This window comes from Trachemys scripta, chromosome 8 (assembly GCF_013100865.1).
Source record: "Trachemys scripta elegans isolate TJP31775 chromosome 8, CAS_Tse_1.0, whole genome shotgun sequence".
Lineage (NCBI taxonomy): Eukaryota > Metazoa > Chordata > Testudines > Emydidae > Trachemys > Trachemys scripta.
This window is the reverse complement of record NC_048305.1, coordinates 16376935-16398792: the sequence shown is the minus strand read 5'-3', so window position 1 is coordinate 16398792 and position 21858 is coordinate 16376935.

Genomic DNA, 21858 nt, shown 5'->3' with positions numbered 1-21858 from the left:
ATAGTTCCTAACATTGTTAGCTTTTTTTGACTCCCGCTGCACCTTGACGAGATGTTTTCAGAGAGCTATCCACAATGACTCCAAGATCTCTTTCTTGAGTTGTAACAACTTTTTGTATGTCTAGTTGGGATTATGTTTTTCAATGTGCTTTTCTTTCTAAGAATATGGCTGTGGCGGGGGCGTGAGACATAGTTTCCTTTTAGAGAAACACTTCTACAGAGAATGGACCCAGCCTTTGCTGCCATTAGTACCTGTGAAAAGCATCGTATGTGTATACAATCTTCACATCTGATAACCATAGCAAGCAATTGTCTGACATTGGGCCAGATGCTTGAGTTGAAGGATGAGATTGTAAGATTTTACCACTTATCCATGTGTTTTGGAATAAACCACCCATAGCACTTTCACTCTGCATGAAATTCCATTCACCACCCTCTAACGGTTATAAAAAATGTTAAAACCCACAAACTGCAGTGTCATTTTTCTAAGGCCTTTCCAAAGTCCTCGATCATATTTTTCAATCCTTTGTAAAACTGTGTACTCAATTAACAAGCACCTCCCACCTCTCCAGAATGACTAGTGGTTTCTAATTTGATAGTCAGGTCAAAAGAGCTATCCCTCAAGTGGTAATTCATAGATTTGTATGATCAGAAGGGATGACTGGGATCATCTAGTAACACCCACCAAATAATTACCCGGAGATTCATCCATCAAGCCCATATCTTGTGGTTGAGCTTGAGTGTAGTGGGATAGGAAGGTGGGAGTCAGGCTCTGCCTGTTCTTATGCAAAATGGCTGTGTGTGGTAATTGTAAAAACTGGATAAAATCTGAAATGATCCAGGCACTCATCAGATACCAGGTTGGATGACCACCCCTTTAAGTATAAAAATGCCATAATGAACCAAAGACAAACTACAAATCCTGTGGTGCTAGTAAGGATCTCCTGGATTATCTAATCTAGCCCCTATACACAAGTTTAAAGTGACAACAAATATAACATCTCATTCCTATTAATTAACCAGATAGAAAAAACCTCCAGAAGGATTATGTCAAATAAATCAAAAAGCCCTAGTAGCTAACCAAATATCTATCTTGGACATTCTGTCCTTTAGGGAGTTGTTAGAATTTACACAGAAAGTTTAAATAAATAAAATACAAATTTCCAGGTTTAATTAGTTAAAAGGGAACAGATACTAATTGACGTGTGTGATTAGTATATTTAATCTCAAATAAATCCACTGGAAATCAGTAAAGTCCGAATTAAGTGCTATTTTACTAGATTAAGAAGTCACATTTCTTTGCTTCCTTTTAGAAAACAAATTAGCCCTTCAGTATCTGTATCTCTAGTTAGGTTTCTTGGTGCCATGTACCACTTACTGGGAATAAAAGACGTATGGGGCACCATAAAAATGTTGTAGTTTCTTTGGAGGTGCAGTTTGTTATGGCTCTGATCCAACGCTTTTTAGCAATGCTTTGAGCATGATACTATCATTCGGTCATTTGCCCAATAGCTAATCTTTGTTTCTTCCAGAGGTGATGGACCTTGTGATTCCCAGCTAATTACCTAAATATCCTCTGTATATCACCCAGTAAAGAATGTTTGGCAATGTTGGTCTTGTTTTGGCATTGGACTCAGAACCAAACAGTATTAAGAATGATTGATTGATTTCTGGATTTCTCTTTGTTTGTTTTAAACTTGTTACCTGTTTATTACCAAGATTTGTTGGTTCAAAAAGTCTGTGTTGTTTTGTTTCCCCAGTCTTTTCTGGCTTGCCGAGTTTGATAATGTCCCATTATTACCGTTGTTCTATCCAAAAGTTATCCTAATCATCCAAACTATTGCCACAATATTCAATGGCCTATATAGCCTTTTAATATAGGATCCTATAACTAAAAGCATCCAAATTTAGGGATGTACTTAAGTGCTGTCCTGAATGGGAATAGAGTTAAGTATGGGCTTAAGTGCTTTCCTGCTTTCCTAAATTGCAGCCCCCATAGTTATCAATCCTGAGTTACCAATGTCTTTCCAAACAATAAGTCTAAACCACATCACCACTTACAAATAAATCCTTTGTTTAAAAACAAATGTCCATTGCTATGCTTGGGTCTATTTTGGACCAGCTGGGAAAAGGTGTAGCCTATTCCCTTGGGAGACAAGGTTTGTTTACCAGCTTTTAATATCACTTCCTCTATCTAATAGTAAAATGCAAACGACTACAGTAGTGAGTATAGTTGGAGAGTTATCATTTCCACTCCTTTGTCTTGCTCAGTAATTTTTTTGGCCCTCTTCACAGTGTGCCAAAGTTGATAATAGGGGACCATGTTTAAACTCAAAACCAGATCCTTAGCTGTTCTAAATGGACGTAGCGCCATGGAAGTCCGTGGGACTGTATTGATTAACACCTGCTGAGGATCTAACCTTCACTTTAAACGTAGTTCCAGCTGAAGAGGTTTATAACATGGTTTGACTCAAAGTGTTTTAAAAATACAGTCACAGAACATAGCTCTGAAACACATTTACATTCTAGTACTGATCAAAATAGTCTTGTTTACGCTAGGGAAGTTTTACAAGAATTTCCCACTGTTGCTAGTAATGGACAACTACACGGGTGGGAGTGTCCATATGTACCCGTGAGTACAATTTGGCCTTAAAGGGTTATCTTGATGGTATTTACGAGCTTATGCTGTCTGCAAGTTTTCTTATTTTGTTTGTTTTTACTTTAATTCCTCATATTTCTAACTAAGATTAACTGCCAACAGAACCTATCTCCTCTGTTCTTTTGTGTTATGCAGCATAAATCTACCCTAACTCGGTGAGCTTAAGGTTAGAAATTTTCCATTACTGACAACCTCACACGTTCAAACAGCATGAGTAAGATTCTCTCCTCTTTCCCCTTGCCCCAGCATGAAAATGGCTTAATCATGAGATTTTAAAAATTGGGACTCTTTCTTTTTGCTTTCTGAGTTTTGAACCTTTAGGGTTTACATGTTCAAGCTTTTCTCTGCAACCATTAGGTCTAGAAACATACTTTGTGGGGTTTGTTTTCATTATTTAAATTATTCCGAGAGCTGGAATGTTAAGGAAATAAACAAATATTATGATTCTCATTAAAATCATGACAGTTAATAACACTGATTCTCTAATTTCCACCTCCGTTGACCTAATCCCAACTGAAGTGTTATTGCCTATAGTAAACGACTCTGCTTTAGAAGGATGAATTCAGCCATGAATTCCTGGCAGGGAGTTTGGGCTGTTGCTTGCAAGGATACTTCAGAAAATCAACCTCCGGGTTTTTCATTTGTGTTTTTGTTTTTATTAATTAATCTATTTAGATTCATGTTCAAATCAGATTGCTGGGATCTAGCCTTGTGGGTTCCACTAATATCACTAAGACGTGGTATCACATAAATCAAACCTCAGGCATTGCTTCTGAAAGGTATATGGGTGTAGAATCACAGAAGTCTCATGATCCGGCTAAGCAGGAGACTGTAGATCCCATCAACCCCCTTCCCACTGTACAGACCCTTCCTCCTAGTCAGGTACATACACATGCCACATGCACCAGGGCTTTAAAAAAAAAAATTCAGAACTTTCCTCAATCGGCAGCATGTTTTTGGTGACTGGTCTAGTTTTTATTTTAACACACAGCTGTATCTAACCACACTGGCTTTCTCAGTGCTCATAATGGGCCCATTCAAGCAGTCCTCAGTCACTGACTTCAGGAGGAGTTTTGCCTATGCACTCATTTGGCCCAGTGAATGTAATGACAGGTCTGTGAGAGATAATGCTTACACAGAGGGAGGGATGCAATAGATCAGCCAGAGTGCATGGAAATTGCAAATTGCTGTAAGTTATTAACCACCTTCAGAAGATTTGAATTTTAGAATCAAATGAGAGAGTCTCCCTCTAGAAAAGCATATGTCCATCATTTCTGTCTAGGGAGGCTTGCAAGCAGGCCACTAGAAGTCTTTTACACTTTTATACATACTACTTCTTGGATGGTGCAATGAAAAGAGTGACTAGAAAATTGACAAAAAGACTAAGAGCCAGATGCTGCCACCATTACTCACATGGAATGGTTCCTTACTCCATATGCATGGGACAATTCCAAGGTGAAAGGAACTACTCATCAGATATAAAGTTGGCAGAATCAGCCCATTAAAACCAGACCTGACTTCTACCTTTCATTCCCACCACCTCTAAAGAGCAAAATTGCAGTAGATAAAAAACATAGAGCCATGTATATGGTCCACAGAAGGCTGTGTCATGCTTCAAAGTATTAGAGAAGTAAGTTTGGAACATGGCCATTTAAATCTGAAAACAATTATGATCAGTGGCCTCTCATGCTTTTCAGCATGCAGCCCATGGTAAGGGGCGATGTGTGGGTGCACTGCCTCAAGGAAGGACCAGGGGGCAGTGTGCACAGCAGGGCTGGCTCCAGGCACCAGCCCACCAAGCATGTGCTTGGGGCGGCACCTGGAGGGGGGCGGCGCGGCGCTCCAGCCCGAGAGTGGGACCACGACTGGGCTCTCCGCCCTCCTCCCGGCGCTCTCCCTCCTCCCGGCACTCCGGCCGGTTGGGGAGAGCAGGGCCCCAGCTGGGCTCTCCAGCCGCCGGGGAGAGCGGAGCCCCGTCCGGGGCTCTCCGCCCTCCTCCCGGCGCTCTGGCTGCCGGGGAGAGCGGAGCCCCGGCTGGGCTCGCCGCCCTCCTCCCGGCGCTCTGGCCGCCAGGGAGAGCGGAGCCTCGGCGGGCTCGCCGCCCTCCCCCCGGCACTCCAGCCGCCGGGGAGAGTGGGGCCCCGGCTGGGCTCTCCGCCATCCTCCTGGCGCTCCGGCTGCCAGCGGAGCCGCGGCGGGCTCACCGCCCTCCCCCTGGCGCTCCGGCCGGTTAGGGAGAGCGGGCCCGCAGCCGGGCTCGGTGCCCTCCCCTGCCGCACTGAGGGGGGAGGGACAGCGGGAGGCTTTTTTGCCTGGGGCGGCAAAAAAGCCAGAGCCGGCCCTGGTGCACAGTACATATCTGGGCTCCCTGTTTGCACCACTAGGGAATAATTTCCCACACTACTGTAAGAGGTAGCATACTTTTTCCTCCCATTTGACCAGCCAGCTCCACTGCTCAGTTCATTGAAGCACAGAACTGTGGCCCTACTCTCCATTCTGCCCACGTCTTCTCTCCCCCGGCTTCCTGGACATACACTCTGGGTTACCACAGCTGTAATTGTGGCCCGTGTGTGCAAATGGGTGTGGTCTACTTCCCACCTACTGTACAGTCGCAGGAGAGCATGGCATAATCTAGCCCAATGAATCTATGGCATTTCCTTGCAAAAGAAAAGCTCTGGTCTGTGGAGTCATCGTCTGGGATCAGAAACCTAATTAATGAAACAGGAGACTGTACTGCTGCTTCAGGAACGGTGACAACATTAGTTCTAAAGGATATTAAACTCTTAAAAGATTAGGTACGGAACCTAAATAATAAGACTTTAAGATCTAATCTCAAGGTTATTGGATTTCCAGAATGCTTGTATGCCATGTCTGCCGAGAGTTCATTTTTCACAGCATTCCCCAAGCATGCTTTGAGAGAATGCCTAGAGAATGAGTCCACTTTCTGTAGGAATCAGCAGGCTGTTCTCCCAAAGATAAGGCCGTAACATTCCCCAAGCCTGCAGACCATTAACCTTTGAAAAACAGGGGACCCAGTGATAGCAAGAGCTTTCCTGGCCTTGCATCTCCATTGTATGTTATAAACCAGGGAGTGCACTGAATTAAAAATTACAAGAGGGAAAAAACAGGTTTAGATAGGATGAAAAGATGACAAAAAGATGGATGAAACCCCAATCAGCTAACAGTTTTCTGTAAAGCTTTGAGAATGCCAGATCATGTGTCACAAATGAGTGTAGGAAATGGAGCATTTTTCAATAGAATGGCTCCCCCTCATCCCCAGAGAGACTCAGGTACTCAGACAAAAGCCCGAATTATTTGAGTTGACACCCAGTTTAGATTTAAATTGATTGTTAAAGAGGGATTAGTGTGTTGTTGTTTTTTAATTTATCCATCATGGATAAATCCATATCATCCATCCAACACTACAAGACAGTGTTAAGATTGCTTGAGTGCCTTGCCTATTCTTTTTCATGCCTTTCACATGTTCTGATTTGTTTTAACTTTAACATGATCTCTAAATTTCGGGTTTGGAGTTGGGTTTGCATTTCTTGTTTTAGTGATAATTACATGATTCTTGCCAGGGCTTTTTACCTCAAATTACTGATATATTCTATCATCCTTATCTCCAGTTTAACACAGTATTGTTTGTTCTGGGAATATATCTAAAGCACATAGTGAGATTTTTTTCAAAACCACCGGAGGAGGAAGAGGAGGAATTTGGAATCCCATTAACTTTAACCTAAATCCCACAGGTGGCTTTGAAAATCTTTTCCATAAACTAGTATATAATCGAATCTATTATTTCATCGGTTAATTAAGGTATCATTTGAGATATAGAAATAGTAATGGCAAAATTATCATATATTTAAGGGCATACATTAAATCTGAGACCACCTCAGACTTCTGTTGTTGTTACTAATAATAATAATTAATATTACTGTAACCCCTCAGAGCCTGAGTCATGGACCAGGACACCTTTGCGCTAGGCTTACTACAAACACAGACCAAGAAGACATTCTCTGCCTCAAAGAGCTTACAATCTACGTATAAGACAAGCTATAGCAGATGGATATAGACAGGCTCACAGGTTGTAAAAGGAAATGATGAGACAATATTAATCAACATGATATATGGTGGTACCGGCGCAACAGTGGCCTAACTGTTGTCACATTGTTTGTAGGTAGACAAAAGATTGTTTTAAGGAAGATTTTGAAAGGAGGATAATAAGGTAGCTTTGCAGACATTTGTGGGTTGCTCCTCCCAAGCCTGAGGGGCATTTGGAAGAAAGCACGAGGGTGTCTGTGTGAAAACGTAACAAGCAGGCAATGGAAGTTGGTGGTAGGTTTTGATATTTTGATAGTAAATGAGAGGTCACAGGTAGGGGGAGCCATAGGCCATAAAGGGGTTTGAAAGTGATTACAAACAGCTTACGTTTGAAGCAATAGAGAAGAGGGAACCAGTGGAGGGGGTTTTAAGAAAGGGGTGACATGGTCAAGGCAACAGGCTATGAGAATGATCTTTGAGCAGCATTCTGCATGGAGATGAGTGGGGCAATACTGCATTTGTCCAGAGAAAAAGATGTTGCTGTAATCGAGATGGGAGAGGATAAGAGATTTAGCTGTGTGGATGGATAGCAAAAGCCATATCTTAGATGTCATGCAGAAAGAATCTGAATGTAAGGACCCAAAGAGAGGTCTGATTCAAAGATGATACACAGTTTGTGCCTAATTAACAAGCAGGTTCCAGAATGACCGAGAAAGGAGTTGATGAGGGGGAGGAGAGGTTCAGAGTACTGTTTCAGCTGTGTTGAGCTTGTGCTAATGGTTAGACCACCTCAGGGAGATGTCACAGAGGCAGGCCAAGTTCTTAGCCCTGGTCTACACTGTGGGGGGGGGGGGTGCGGGGGGAACGATCTAAGTTATGCAACTTCAATTACATGAATAACATAGCTGAAGTCGACGTACTTAGATCAACTTATCATAGTGTCTTCACCATGGTGAGCCAACTGCTGCCACTCCCCCGTTGAATCTGCCTGCGCCTCTCGTTGTGCTGGAGTACAGGCGTCGACGGGAGAGGACTTGGGGGTCGATTTATCGCGTCTAGACTAGACACGATAAATTGATCCCCGCTGGATCGATCGCTGCCCGCTGATCCGGGTAGTGTAGACATACCCTTAGTTTGGACAGAAGGGAACAGATGTGGTGTAGAGAGGTGGATCTGTGAGTTGTCAGCATTCAGAGGATAGTTAAATTTGAGTTTGCAGATGAGGTTATCCAGAGATGAGATGTAGAGGGACAAGAGAAGGGGACCAAGGACAGAGCTTTGTGGAACACCCAGAGAAGTTGGGGAGGCATGGAATGAGGAGGATCCTCTGAAGGTCCTTCTGAAGGAGTGATTACAGAGTCAGAAGGCGAGAACAGAGTGAAGGAAGCCACGGGAGGACAAAATTTGAAGAAGAGGAGCACAATGAACTGTGTCAAAGGAGTTTGGAGGCATCAAGGAGGATGAGGATAGAGTAGAGGTTCTGGGCTTCGGCTAGAAAGGGGTGATTAGAGACTTGGGCAATCCTGGCTTCAGTAGAGTACAAAGGCTGGACGCTGAATTGGAGAGAGTCTAGGTTGGAATTGGAGGAGAGGAATTCCAGACAGCAACTGTCGACAGTGTATTCTATGAGCTGGGAGATGGGGCAGTAGCTGGAGAGGCAAGTGAGGTAAATGTTTTTTTTTTTTTTTAAGATGAGAGTGATTAAAGCATTTTTGTATTGGGAGGGGAACGAGCCAGAGGAGTATGGATGGGGCTGAGAGTGATCATGAGGAAGATCAGAAGATGGGATGGGGTCACTACGACAAGGGCAGGGGTTAGAGGAGGAGAGCAGACGAGAAACTTTTGTGTCTGTAACAGGGGAGAAGGAGAAAGTTGTAGGAAGGGAAGCGGGAAGTGAAGGCAAGCCCAGGGGAGGGAGAAGAGATGTTGCCATTCCACTAACATATGGTAATGTTCCTCTCCAAATAGTCTAGTGGAGAAGGATTTACAGGCCAACTATTCATACATTTAAAATCCACAAAATAAATAGCAGAGCTTTATAAAATTATCATCAAACAAAAGGTTTGGGTAGGTCAATTTACTGTACAGTATGTGGTTAAAGCAAAAAAAAATCTGTAAACTAATATTTTGGCTAAATACAAAACTCTTCTCAGTGTTTACACCAACAGTCATGACGGTGGCACTCAGCCGAGATGTTTGTCTGCAGTTTCATGCCTTAAGGCCTTCAATTCAGATTTACAGTTGAGTGATGGATGATTCTTTCAAATTCCTACTGTCTCCAGTCCCAAAAACAGCAAAAATGTGTTTGTTGCAAACTACACTTAAATCTGGGACCAGACTCTGATCCTACTTCATGGAAACATTTGTAAATCAGGAGCAAATTCATTAAAGTCAATGGAGTTTATGCTTGAGTAAAATTGGTGGGACAGCAGAATCAGGTTTTCAGTTAAACGTTATAAATTCTATTCTATTGTACATCTGACACATATTCTGCCTTTTTAAAAAAAAATGGCGGGGGAATCAAGATAACACATCACCAGAATCTTTTAAGTAAATTAAAAATATTTCAAATCCAACCACCACTGTCACTATACTTGACCATTTCCTCTGGCTCTGACTCAGAACATCTGTCACTCCCATTGCTGGCACTCATTACTAGTTACGGCTGAGCACTGGATTATAAAACCCAAAGGAACAAAACATCAACTGGATCAAAATATACGTCAGTGGCTCAAAAGGATGTTTCAGAAGAAAGGTACCAAAGGCCCACCTGTCACTATGATTCCCATCATCTATTTCTCTGATGCAACCGGACCCAGTCTGTTAAACAACTGGCCACACTGTTTTGTGTCATTTTGTCCCCAAATTAATATAAATTAAAGACAAACCCAAGCAGTAAAGCTAGGATCTGAATTTTGAACGCCTCAAAATTCAGTGGTTTTTGGATTCAAGGTTTGATTCATGCCCCTCTCATGCAAAATGTCTGATCCCAGTTGTCCTGTGCAGAAAGGGTACAACACCAGTGTGTAATAACTACCATGAAATAAAGTGCATCTGTGTCAGTAGAAAATCTCCCTCTGATGGTGATATTGTTAACTCACTTGCTGTAACAAGCTCCATAATAAAGATACAAAATGGGGTCAGAGTAAGATTAAATGTAAAATAAAATAGAAAAACTGAGATCCATGTAAAGCTAAAGTTCAAGGAAATGTTACCAAGTAATTCAGGTTACTAATATGGCATAACACAGCAGCGTAGGTCAGGTGTACGTGGTAAAAGTCTTATTTAACCTAAGGGTGTCCCTGAACTGTGCCTGCCCTCTAATAATCTTAAAATGGGATCCAAGGTTCTGGTGCAAGGCACCTGACTTGGTGTGTTCGGAATATTCAACCAGACAACTGCAGTGATTGGCAGTTTAGAATTCTCCAATGATTTTGTTTGCGTGTTTTACATTCATATTTGAGACCAAACAAAAGTGAAAACGAGCGCTGATCAAATGTGATTGCTGTAAATTTTGTCATGTTTTCATTAAATTACCACACACAAATATTTTCATTATTTGACTGGCTCTCTGTGGATGAATAGCACTCTGCAAATAATATTCATGGTGAGCATGTTTCCTCAGAATAATTTTTTTCCATTATTCATCCTACTCTAGTTCATTATATAGTCTTTAAATACCTCTTAATACATTTCTAACTATTCACATCCAGATGATTGTGAACGGTAAGTTATTGATGGGAAGTATAATGTATAGGGAATGACGATTTTTTTTCTTTTTTGCTGCACCCAAAAAAAGAGAGCGAGAACTCTGTTTTTCTCCGACAATTGTAAAAACAATCTTTTAAGGATGTCCTTCACTTAAGACCTCCAGTCCATGCATACTTATCATTCCCCTCTTATTATTGTAAATTATTTATATCAGAAATACTCAGTCATAAAGCTAAGGTTATAGAAAATGCTATTTTGTGGAATAATTGAAGTTGCATTTTTTTTCTGCCTCACATTTCCATCTCCATAGTTTGAGGGAGTAGGGATCCAAGAGCAGGATCAGTCGTAAGGGTATTTGAAACAAGAAGGAACAATTGTCCATATTACACAGTCTCACAGAGGGTTGTAGACCAGTACTGAGGACTTGGGAAAGGTCTTAGAAAAATAACCCTGCAAGGGTTACTACGTTTCATGAGGCTCTGAATATAATTCTATGTAAAGTGAATATACTGCATGCATTTTATTCCAACCTCTGTAACCTGACCTAAACTAACTAACTAAAAACATTTGACCTAGAACTTACCACTCATTTTGGTTTGGTTCCCAATTTTACATTTTAGATAAAACCAGAGATTTGCTTTTCAATCATTATTCTTCATTACTAGTTGGCATCTGACTTTTGTGCATGAAAGAGGACTGGCTGTTCTCCCTTATTTAATTTATCTAGGCCAAGTTGAAACATCTGGTCATTATTATGAGTCCTTATAGATATACTAGTTAGAGGTTCCCTGGCCAGAACTGGAAGAGATCATTTTAAAATCCTCTTCATTTCTCATTTTCAGAGTAAGGAGGTGCTTCTTTGGAAACTGAATACAGTTCTGTACATGTTTTTATATGTGAAGCTTAGAAGTATCTTGCGCACTGTCTCCTGGCTGTAAAAGGGTATTAGAAGCTGCAGCCGTCTGTTAGCAAATATTTCACAATAATCACAAAGTATGGTTGCATTTGTGTAGCCTCAGAAACCAACTGGATGGACTGTCCATTACAAACAAGCTGGGTTTGTGCTCTTTCATATTCAGGTATTTGCTGCTTTGGTTCACTATAAAATGCCCACTACTCTCCCATGTGTTGTCAGCTCTTTTTCTTTCTTTCTTTCTTTCTTTCTTTCTTTCAAATTGTAAATTGTTCTGATGCAACTCACTGCAAATCAACTAGAAAATATCTTTAAAGCTCTCCAGGCATGTCTTTTGTATGTGCTAAAAGCACAACGTGAATAGACCTATCTATGAAACTGCTCAAAAAAAAAAAAAATGATTGCGTGTGTTAGTGTTTCTTGTAGCCTAAATATATACTGCACTGGATTTGTCTGTTTTGTCCTGGTTAGATTTTGTATTCAAGCCTTTGTCAACTTCCATCTTCAGATATCTGACTTTCCTCACTGCAGCTGTACCTAAACATTTTTAGTGATTGATATATCTAATCTGCCCAATTAGTATGTGTACAGATGCAGTGTAAACTCAGGATTCTTCTGTGTCTGCAAAACTTCTTTGTTTAATCTCTTCATTGAACATATTTTTCAGGTAGCCAAAAGAAGTGAACTGAATGCGTAGGTGTTTGAGTGTGACAAATTTGCGGAAAGACTGTCTCTATACATTTAAATTTTGGAAGAATTCTATGTTTTAAGGGCTGCCATTATGGATGTATTGCAAGGTTGTGGGTTGGGCAGCCAAAATAAGCTTACATTTCTCTACACACACCCCATCCATGTCTCCTTCACCGCATCCTACGTAAGGCATCAAGCTAACTGGAGTCTTTAGAAAAGAGATCTTTCTAAGCACCCAGATTTCAGTGGTCAGACTCACTTATTCAGGCTAGTCAGACATTATGCACATCTATGACTGCTAGGAATCGTACAGCAACAGAAGGGAGAGATCATGGAGTCTAGACCTTCACCCCTTGAGCTAAAGGAGGGTTTTCCAAAGGAAGGATGGTCTACTGGATAGGGTAATAGGCTGGGACTTAAAAGGCCAGAGTTTAAGTCCCTCCTCTACTATGTACTTCCTATGTGACCTTGCACAAGACACTTGGGCTGCAGTTTTCCATCTATAAATGCTTCCTTTTCTCCCAGGGGTATTGGGAGGATATCCATTGAAAGATGGACTCTCAGATAGTATAGTAGGGTGCATATAAGTACCGTATCTAGATAGATTATACACTATTAAAGTATAAGCAGAGTTGGCAGAATTCAACTTTTTTAAATCATTACCACAGCTATCAATGTTTGTTTTTAAGCATTTTTTTTATTTTTTTTGTTACAAATTTTTACAATTGTGGGAGGGGAGGGGTCAGACAATATTTAATAACCACAGATGCTAAGTTTCAAAAAGTTAAAGCTTTATAACCTTTAAAATACAAATTGTCAACATTGTGTCAAATGATACAAAATAAATATCCTTAGTTTGTTTTAAGGTCTCCAAGCAGCATTTTTCTTACTTTGCCCATCTATACATTTGATTATTATCCATGAAAACACTTCATCAGTTTGTGTGTGGTGAAATCTAATCTTCCAACCCTAAAGTAGAGGGGACTGGCAGATTGGCACAGTCACAGTATAACAAACAGTATTATTAAAAAAACAGTCAGAACCTAACTCTCGAGTGCCATTTGCATGACCTTGCATGCATTGCTAAGTCATCAAATGCATCCTCCACTTCGCTTATATGGTAAACTCTCACCTTGATTAGTGCATCTCCATCTACTAATCATCTCCTTTTTATGTCATTACATTCTTGCCCTCCCCCATTTTCATTTGCTCTCATGAAGTTAACAGACATGTTGTCCAGCTCTTTTAATGACTGTTAGAGTGGCTTTACTGAACAGATGCTAGAAAAGACTAATAGGCCTCCCAAACACGATCAGTCTAGATGAGTAGCTGCCTCAGGGCTCAGTGGCCTCGGCACAGCCCTTCGCCTCAGTTTCCATTCTTGGATCCCCAAATAAACTCCACACAGCCCTTTTCCAGTCCAGTCACAACAGCTCATCTTAGGGTCTGATTTATTAACTTGAAGTTCAAAACTAAACATAAAATTCTTCCCTCCAGCCAGGTGCAGCCCAAACTCCCCTGCTCTGGGGGAGGCTATTCCCAGCCCTTCCTAGCTGCAGCAATTCCCTGGGTCTCCGGGTCTTTCCTCCTGCAGGAGATTCTCACTCACTACAGTCTCACTGCAGCCTCCTCAACAACCCCTCCCCCTTTACAGTAGCGACCTCTTGGTCTTTACAGGAAATTGCCTGATTCCCTGCAGGTGAGGCTCATTCTGTAATCAGGGTTGGCTTGGCCCCAGGCTCTCCAGCCCAAGGGCAAGCTACCCTCTTACAATCATACGATGAAGGGGCAAAGGAAATAGCAGGCTGCATTATAGAACTGCATGGGCGTATTCCTTTGTATCAATGATTTTGAATTAAGCTGTAATTGAGCAGTGACTAATACAGAAGACGGAGACTCTCATTTCCCCTGTATAGATCTTGTGAATAACTTTTGTATTCATAATGAATAATAATCCCATAACACCAACTAGCCAAGGATCTCAAAGTGCCTTGACAATTAATATATCTACCTACCCGTGTTCTTTGGGAGGCTGCATGGTTCAGTAGATACAACACTAACATGGGAATCATGAATCCTAGGTTCTATTCCTGCCTCTGACCTGCTGGGTGATTTTTGGACAAGTGTATGGCCCCACAAATAGCTGTGAATCAAACTGGAGCAGTTTTATTTGAATGTCTTGTACAAGCCCCTAGTTACACTGTAATTGTATCTACTTACAGATGGGGAAACTGATCCTGTTTTTATCCAAAGTCACAGAGTTGATAGTACAGTTGGGAATAGATCCCAGAGCACTGGCTGCTAGTAGCAGGCTTTCATGATTACGTTATGCTCTTCATTATTGTCTTTCTTTGTTATGCAGTTCCAGTCTCATTTTCCTTTCTTGCCTTTATCCCCCAATTTTCACCAGGTGGACACGTTGTTAAAAGAAACGTTCTGAAATGCCCCTCTGTCTTTCCAACTTTTCATCCCACTTAATCCTTTTAGTTCTCACCTTATCTAGTTCATGAATCCTAATACAAGCTACTCTCAAATACAGAAATCTTATTTCACATTAAATCTAATCTACAATTTGGTATTTTTGATCTAATAAATTGGAGCATGCTTGAGGAAATGAGATTGAAATACTAGCTTACTAGGTTTTATATCATCAGCCCTCTTATATGGCAATTAGTTCTTCTGTATAAATGACCAGACGGTTTTATATCCTTTGAACAGTCACAATTTGTCTCATTCAGACAACCACCTCTATCCCCGTGTCTTTTTTAAATTCTTCTATGAAAGTTCTGAAATTAACTATCCCATTTAGTATGTGTCAGATTTTTGGGAAATTCATACTAACATTACTCCAAACATCTAAATAAACACCAGAGATTCATTTTGGGAGGAGATAGAATTATCACATTGAATCTTTTTCACTTCAAACTCTAGCCCTCATTATTAACCACCATCCCCGGCTTTCTCATTTTCAAGTAGTGTTCCTCCTCTGCCCAGCACTTTTGAGACTGTATTCTAAGTGGGCTGTTTTTTCCACTGGCCCTTGTTGAACTGCATCATTGTTTTGTATACTCTAATCTTCCTAATTACATGTAATGAGTATTTTGGAGTTGACAGAAGTACATCAAGACCAAATAATAAAGCAAATGACTAAATCCAGTCTTCCCATTATGTCCTATTAGACCATATGGTTGGCAACTATAGGAAATAAAAATAGATATTATTAAAATCTTCCTGTGCTATCAAAGCTTTTTCATCTTCCACCCCACATTGTATCTTTGCTATCCTCTCCACAATACTTCCATCCACAGTCAAAGAACTTCAAGATTACAATGGAGCACATAGGACCAAATCCTCATCCCACTGAAGTTGATGACTAACCTCTCACTGACTTCACTGGGACCAGGATTTATACCATAATAGTGAAGTTGTAATGGACCTGGATATAAGGCCTAATCAAAGGAGGTTAATGCAACTGCAGTCAGTGGGTGTTGAGAATCTCCTACAATCAGCCCCTGGGTTTCCATGACTCACCAAGAATAAACAAATCCCATTCATTTGGGGGTGGAAGGAGCATAGAGTTTGTTCTTCATTTCCTTAGTGATATGATTAGCATATACTCTCTTATTTGTGGCCTCTTCCCAGAACACGTCATTATAATCTCCTGACAATACTGGAGATCTTATAGCACAACCTTCCTTCTGTGACAGAAATTCTCACCTTTTTTACCTTCTATCCATTTTGAACTTTCAGAATGGTTTATTTGGTGATAATTCTATGAGTCAGGGTAGATTACAATCTTTGCATTACAGCATCTGCCACTAAGCAATGAGAAAACCCTAAAGACTATTAATGTTGTATTAATAAAGACTTGGAATTAGAGATGGGCTCAAGTCAGAAAATTTGGATCCAAGCTCTCCTGAAGTTCAGAAGGTTGGGTCAGGCTCACCTGAGCTCAGAATTTGGATGCAGAGAGGGGGCCATGGAAAAGTTAACACAGCCTTAAGTTCTTCTAAATGTTCCCTGTAGGGAAGCCTCATGCTCATCTTTTCTTCTTTCTCGCATTCCCTTTCTACCCCTCTCCATAGAAAGCCCTCCATGGCTGGGACAAAACCTGCAAAGGCTTCCCACAAGCAGGAAGGGATTAGCCAGGCAAGCAGGTGAATCCAGCAGCTAGAAGTCACTGCCTGTTCAATGCAAGACTGTTTATTCCACCACTACTCGTCTTGGATTAGGTTCACCACCCTTTGGGGAATCCAGAATTAATCTAATTCTTTGTCCAATTCAAAATCCAGAGGAAGGTGGTGGATTGAAAGTGCTCTAACAATTAATTGGCATTTTGTATTGAATGCCAACATTACATTCAGATGTTGAGTTTGAATCCCAGATCCCCAGCTGCCTCCATCATTCCAAGAATGGCATCTCACATTTAGCAACCCACTTCACATTTATATTCTAGCTCCTTGTCTGCCTCCCTTCACCACTACCAATACACCCCTCTTCCCATCATCCAAAAGCTCTCTCGCTGCACTTTGAAGAGACTTGCAGCCCCTTGCTCACATATCTGGGTAAACCATTCCTCCCACCACCCCCAATGTTAAGGGAAAATGTCAGATTAGAGGCTCTCCTTTGTGAAGTACCATTTTGAAGCAGAAGTGTGATCAGACTGAGAGATCATGTATTAGCTGCTGAGTGGTGGAAATGAAACATGTTAACAACTCTGCTGTCCCTCCCAGGAAGGAAAACAATGGCCCCGGTGAGATTCAACCCAGCTGATCTTTCCTAAAGACAATTATAGGATGCAATTATTTATAAACCACACTTTTATTTTTCACCCTTCAATATCTTAAAACAAACACTGTGTTTCCATGAAAGGTTGAACAAATCCTGCTCGTTAATTCCCTTACTCCAGCTGTGGAGAACCTAGCAGAATCAGGGGGATGCTTTTTGAATTGAACACTGACTTGGTCAGATATGCGTTGTGCTATACCCAAATTGGCTCCAACGCCTAACAGCTTTACAGGTAAAATCAGATTGGGTGGGCTAAGCAGTTCCCTACCACAAACTATGTTCCTATCTTATTTAGCAGTATAACACTCACTACAGACTGTATTGTCCCCTTATGTTTGATGTCAGCTGCAACTTCTGCCCTACTCTTTATGAGGGAGGAGGAAAAAATGATCTTTTTTATACTAAATTGGATGAGTGCTGGTTTGCAAGAGCAGTAATTATAATTTGCACCAAAAAACCCAGCAGGTCCTTAAAAGGATTTTGAGGTGCCAAAACACAAAAGGGAAAACAAACATAAAACTATTGGCCAGCTTCCAGTTTGATTAATAGCATTCTGGTTACCTCCAATACTGCTCTCCCCAGCACTTTCACTTGGAAACTGTATTTTTCTTCACTTCCTGTCCTAAACTGTTGTGTCTGAGCATCTTCTGTTTTCCTGTGTCTGCCTTTCAGAGGCAAGTGAAATTGGTTCTCTTATGAATAAAGTTTGAAAAGTAACTTGGGAACCCTTCTGGGTCCTTATTGGTACATTCAAAATAAAGGACTCAGGTCGTTTTCCCCCATCAGCTATTCTCTAATAAATACCAGTTCCTCTCAATTAAAGAAATACACGGTCCAGCATTTGAACAATTTTTACAGATGAGCGATTGGACTGCTTGGCTTGAAATATAAATGGGTAACAGACAATTGGTCATAAATGCACTGCAGATCCCACTCATTATGAATACTAAAGAATCTCATGAAGAAAGCTTCCTTTGACTGATTTGGATGTATGTGTTTCACAGACTGAGCTTCTGATTTGCTCATAGGGGCATGATTCTGCATTTTTATGTACCTCAAGACTTCCATGGGCTTCCCATTGTGGTGAAAAATACAGTATTGGACCATGGAACTGATGAATTTCATACAGCTACATAGTTAAATTACAATCTGCCCTGAGCAAGGGGCAGTATGTAGCTGAGTTGCCCCAGGAGCAGAAGGGAATTGTGACTCCATAACTCCTTGATCCAGGGAGGGAAGTAATCTGTTACTGGTTATAGCAGAAGATCATAAAGAATTAGAGGTATATTTCTGTCTTTTAGGGAGTAGGCTTTCAGTTGACAGGGTCTTCATATGAAGATCCATGTAGTACTTAATAGGCAGCAGGTTTAAAACAAACAAAAGAAAGCATTTTTTCACACAACGCACAGTCAACCTGTGGAACTCCTTGCCAGAGGATGTTGTGAAGGCCAAGACTATAACAGGGTTCACAAAAGAACTAGATAAGTTCATGGAGGATAGGTCCATCAATGGCTATTAGCAAGGATGGGCAGGGATGGTGTCCCTAGCCTCTGTTTGCCAGAAGCTGGGAATGGGCGATAGGGGATGGATCACTTGATGAATACCTGTTCTGTTCATTCCCTCTGGGGCACCTAGCATTGGCCACTGTTGGAAGACAGGATGCTGGGCTAGATGGATCTCTGACCTGACCCAGTATGGCCGTTCTTATATGTTCTTATGCTCCCAGGAGTAGGCAAACCAACGCCCAGCTATCCAAAGGCTGTTCTAATAATGTCCTTGATTTATAGCCAATAATGAAAAGTTTCCAAGATGAGGACAACTAGGGAAGTACAGAAATGAACCATAATGAGGCATAACTGCATAGCCAAAGAGGATTTGTCTAATATCTAAGCAGTGTTTAGATGCTGCATTGATAATACCTGTAGCAGATTACTTTACCATTCACCCACTTCCACAAAGCTCAACCACACTGGCTGGCATGGTGATGGTCGGGACACAGAACCAAGAGGCTGCCCATTTCCTTCTCCTGTCCACTACTTTCCCTCCACCCCAGTTGATGGCTCACTTTGGAGGCCTCTCTATCCCTGTGCAATGCCTTAAGAGCATATCACAATCTTCCCTTAATTAACTTCATCAGTCCTTGCCCTAAAACTTGCTATTTTATGCTGCCATATATTCTGTGGTATCGTACAAGGGAAGCTCTCAGCTTAGCCACGTTTTGCAGCAGGAAGCTAACATTGCTATTATGTCAGACACAGCTGAGGTTTCTCTTGAATTCCTGTCCATTTGTTAGTACAACATGAGCCGAAGAGACTTCTGCAACCATAAACTGGGATTTATACACTCAAAATGCCTTCTGCTTTGTGTTTACTATGTACCGTCTGATTACTTGTCTTGAAGCTGAGCTATCTCTTTTACTGTTACTGTCATGGCAACCTTTTTTTATTTTATTTTATTTTTGTTTCGTCTTCCTGTCATTAATTTCAGTCATGGTTTTATAAGTCCCACTGTCCACGTTAACAGCTTCTGAGTGTGACAATCTGCTAGCATTGTTGCTGCATTAGCCTAGCACTAATGAAACTGATGACAAAATTGCAGCATTTTGATGGTTATAATTATATCTAGTTACTCTATGAAGGGTGGAGATGAGTGGCCCTCCTCCACAGAGTCCCCGTCAGGACCAGCCTCCTTGGATTCATCAGCACCATTCAGATCTCAGTATTTGGTAACATTTGCTACACAGAGATAGCTAAGATTCAATAGATTTTCACTATACTTTTTCCAGGGAAAAACCATAACTATTGACAAATGTTGATATTTTAATGGTCCACTGACCAATGCTAGACCAATGTGCCACTGTCCAGTGACCACAGCAGGAATAATTTATTTTTCTCACATGTTCTGGGCATATAAAGTCTGAATTTGATCTAACTTAGACTGGATTTGATATTAGTATAATTCCACTTTCAATGGGGGCTTTACTCCTGATTTGCACCAATGTAGATGAAATCAGAATCTGGACCACCCCATCATAAAGACTGATATTATGGGCCAGATTCCTGGGTCTAGTTGAGCTATGTTGGCGCAGGACTCAGGGATGGATAGAAAGGAGACTCTAAGCCACCATTCTGCTTCCCCAATTCTGGGGCCAACTAAGGGCCTGAGGACTGCTCTAAGTTACACTACCAACATGAACATTTCACCAGCCAGGGATCATGGGAGCACCCTTGCTATGCCCCCAAGTGCACTTGCCCCACTCCCTCTGGTGGGAGCCAGGAGTCGGTGGCATAGAGTTTGCTCCACCAGCTTTATGATACTTGGGGTTTCCCTACAGCAGGAGGATCTCCCCATGAGCACCTTTTTAGGTGTTTTGCACTGTAGGACAGGGGCTGATGATCTGGCGTTATACATGTTGGGGGTTTTCCCCCTAAATTCAGGTGAATACTAAGTTAATGTTACCCAAGTGCCATTTTGTTCCTCGTAAACCTTTGTCTTTTACAGGTGATTTTCCTTTTAGTTTCAATTTGATTGACTCTTTTGTTTCTTTAAATGAAAAGCAAGTTGCTTTAAGGAACTCCATAAATAACTTCTGTACTTTCAGCTTTATTACTGTGGAACAGACACTCGATAAACATACCTATTTTGTTTTCCTCTCCTGTTATCCGTCCATCTCTGGCATATTTTCATTACAGATGGGCAGAGTACAAATACACACTGTCCACAGGTACTGCCAAAATACCTCCAGAGTGAGTCATTCAACTTGCCTTGCACCCAGTTCAGCTGAGACTCACCAACATGTAATTCGGTTTCCAAACCATTTACTGTGTGTACAGTATGGCCCATACTACAATGCATTTGGTCAACTCAAGGGCAATGGCAAACTGAGGCCTCGCATTGGATAGTAAGTAGCGCTGGACTAGCAACTGCAATGTTAGGTCACCCTCACTTAACTTCTACCCACTGCCTGGAAACAATTTCCCCATATACCTGTAGCATTTGCTCTGTTACGTAAATAAAAATCCAAAGGGGATATCTTGTCTATATCAGTGTTGTATTTATCTTGCTAAGGGTATGTCTACACTATGGGATTAATCCGAATTTAGATAATTCGGATTTGAGAAACAGGTTGTATAAAGTCGAAATGAGTGCGGCCACACTAGCACAGTAATTCGGTGGTGTGCGTCCAAGTACCGGGGCTAGCGTCGATTTCTGCACCGTTGCACTGTGGGTAGCAATTCCATAGCTATCCCATAGTTCCCGCAGTCTCACGCGCCCATTGGGATTGTGGGTTAAGATCCCAGTGCCTGATGGGACAAAAAACATCGTCGCAGGTGGTTCTGGGTACAGCCTCACTTCCTCCCTCCCTCCCTCCCTGCATGAAAGCAACGGACAGCAGACAACCATTTTCGCGCCTTTTTTCCTGGGTGGGTGAATACTGCAGACTCCATACCACAGCAAGCATGGAGCCCGCTGAGCTCAAGACAGCACTCATGAATATTGTAACCACCTCGCGCGTTCTCGTGGAGTTTATGCTCAGCCAGGACCAGAAAAACGAGGAGAGGAGGCAGCAGCGGCGGCAGCGCAGCGACAAGCATGATGAGGACATGGACACGGACACGGACACAGAATTCAGTGAAACCACAGGCCCCGGTGCTTTGGAGATCATGTTGTTAATGGGGCAGATTCTATCCATGGAACGCCGATTCTGGGCAAGGGAAACAAGCACAGACTGGTGGGACCGCATAGTGTTGCAGGTCTGGGACGATTCCCAGTGGCTGCGGAACTTTCGCATGCGTAAGGGCACTTTCATGGAACTTTGTGACTTGCTGTCCCCTGCCCTGAAACGCCAGAATACCAAGATGAGAGCAGCCCTCACAGTTGAGAAGCGCGTGGCGATAGCCCTGTGGAAGCTTGCAACGCCAGACAGCTACCGGTCAGTCGGGAATCAATTTGGAGTGGGCAAATCTACTGTGGGGGCTGCTGTGATGCAAGTAGCCAAAGCAATCACTCAGGTGCTGCTACGAAAGTTAGTGACTCTGGGAAATGTGCAGGCT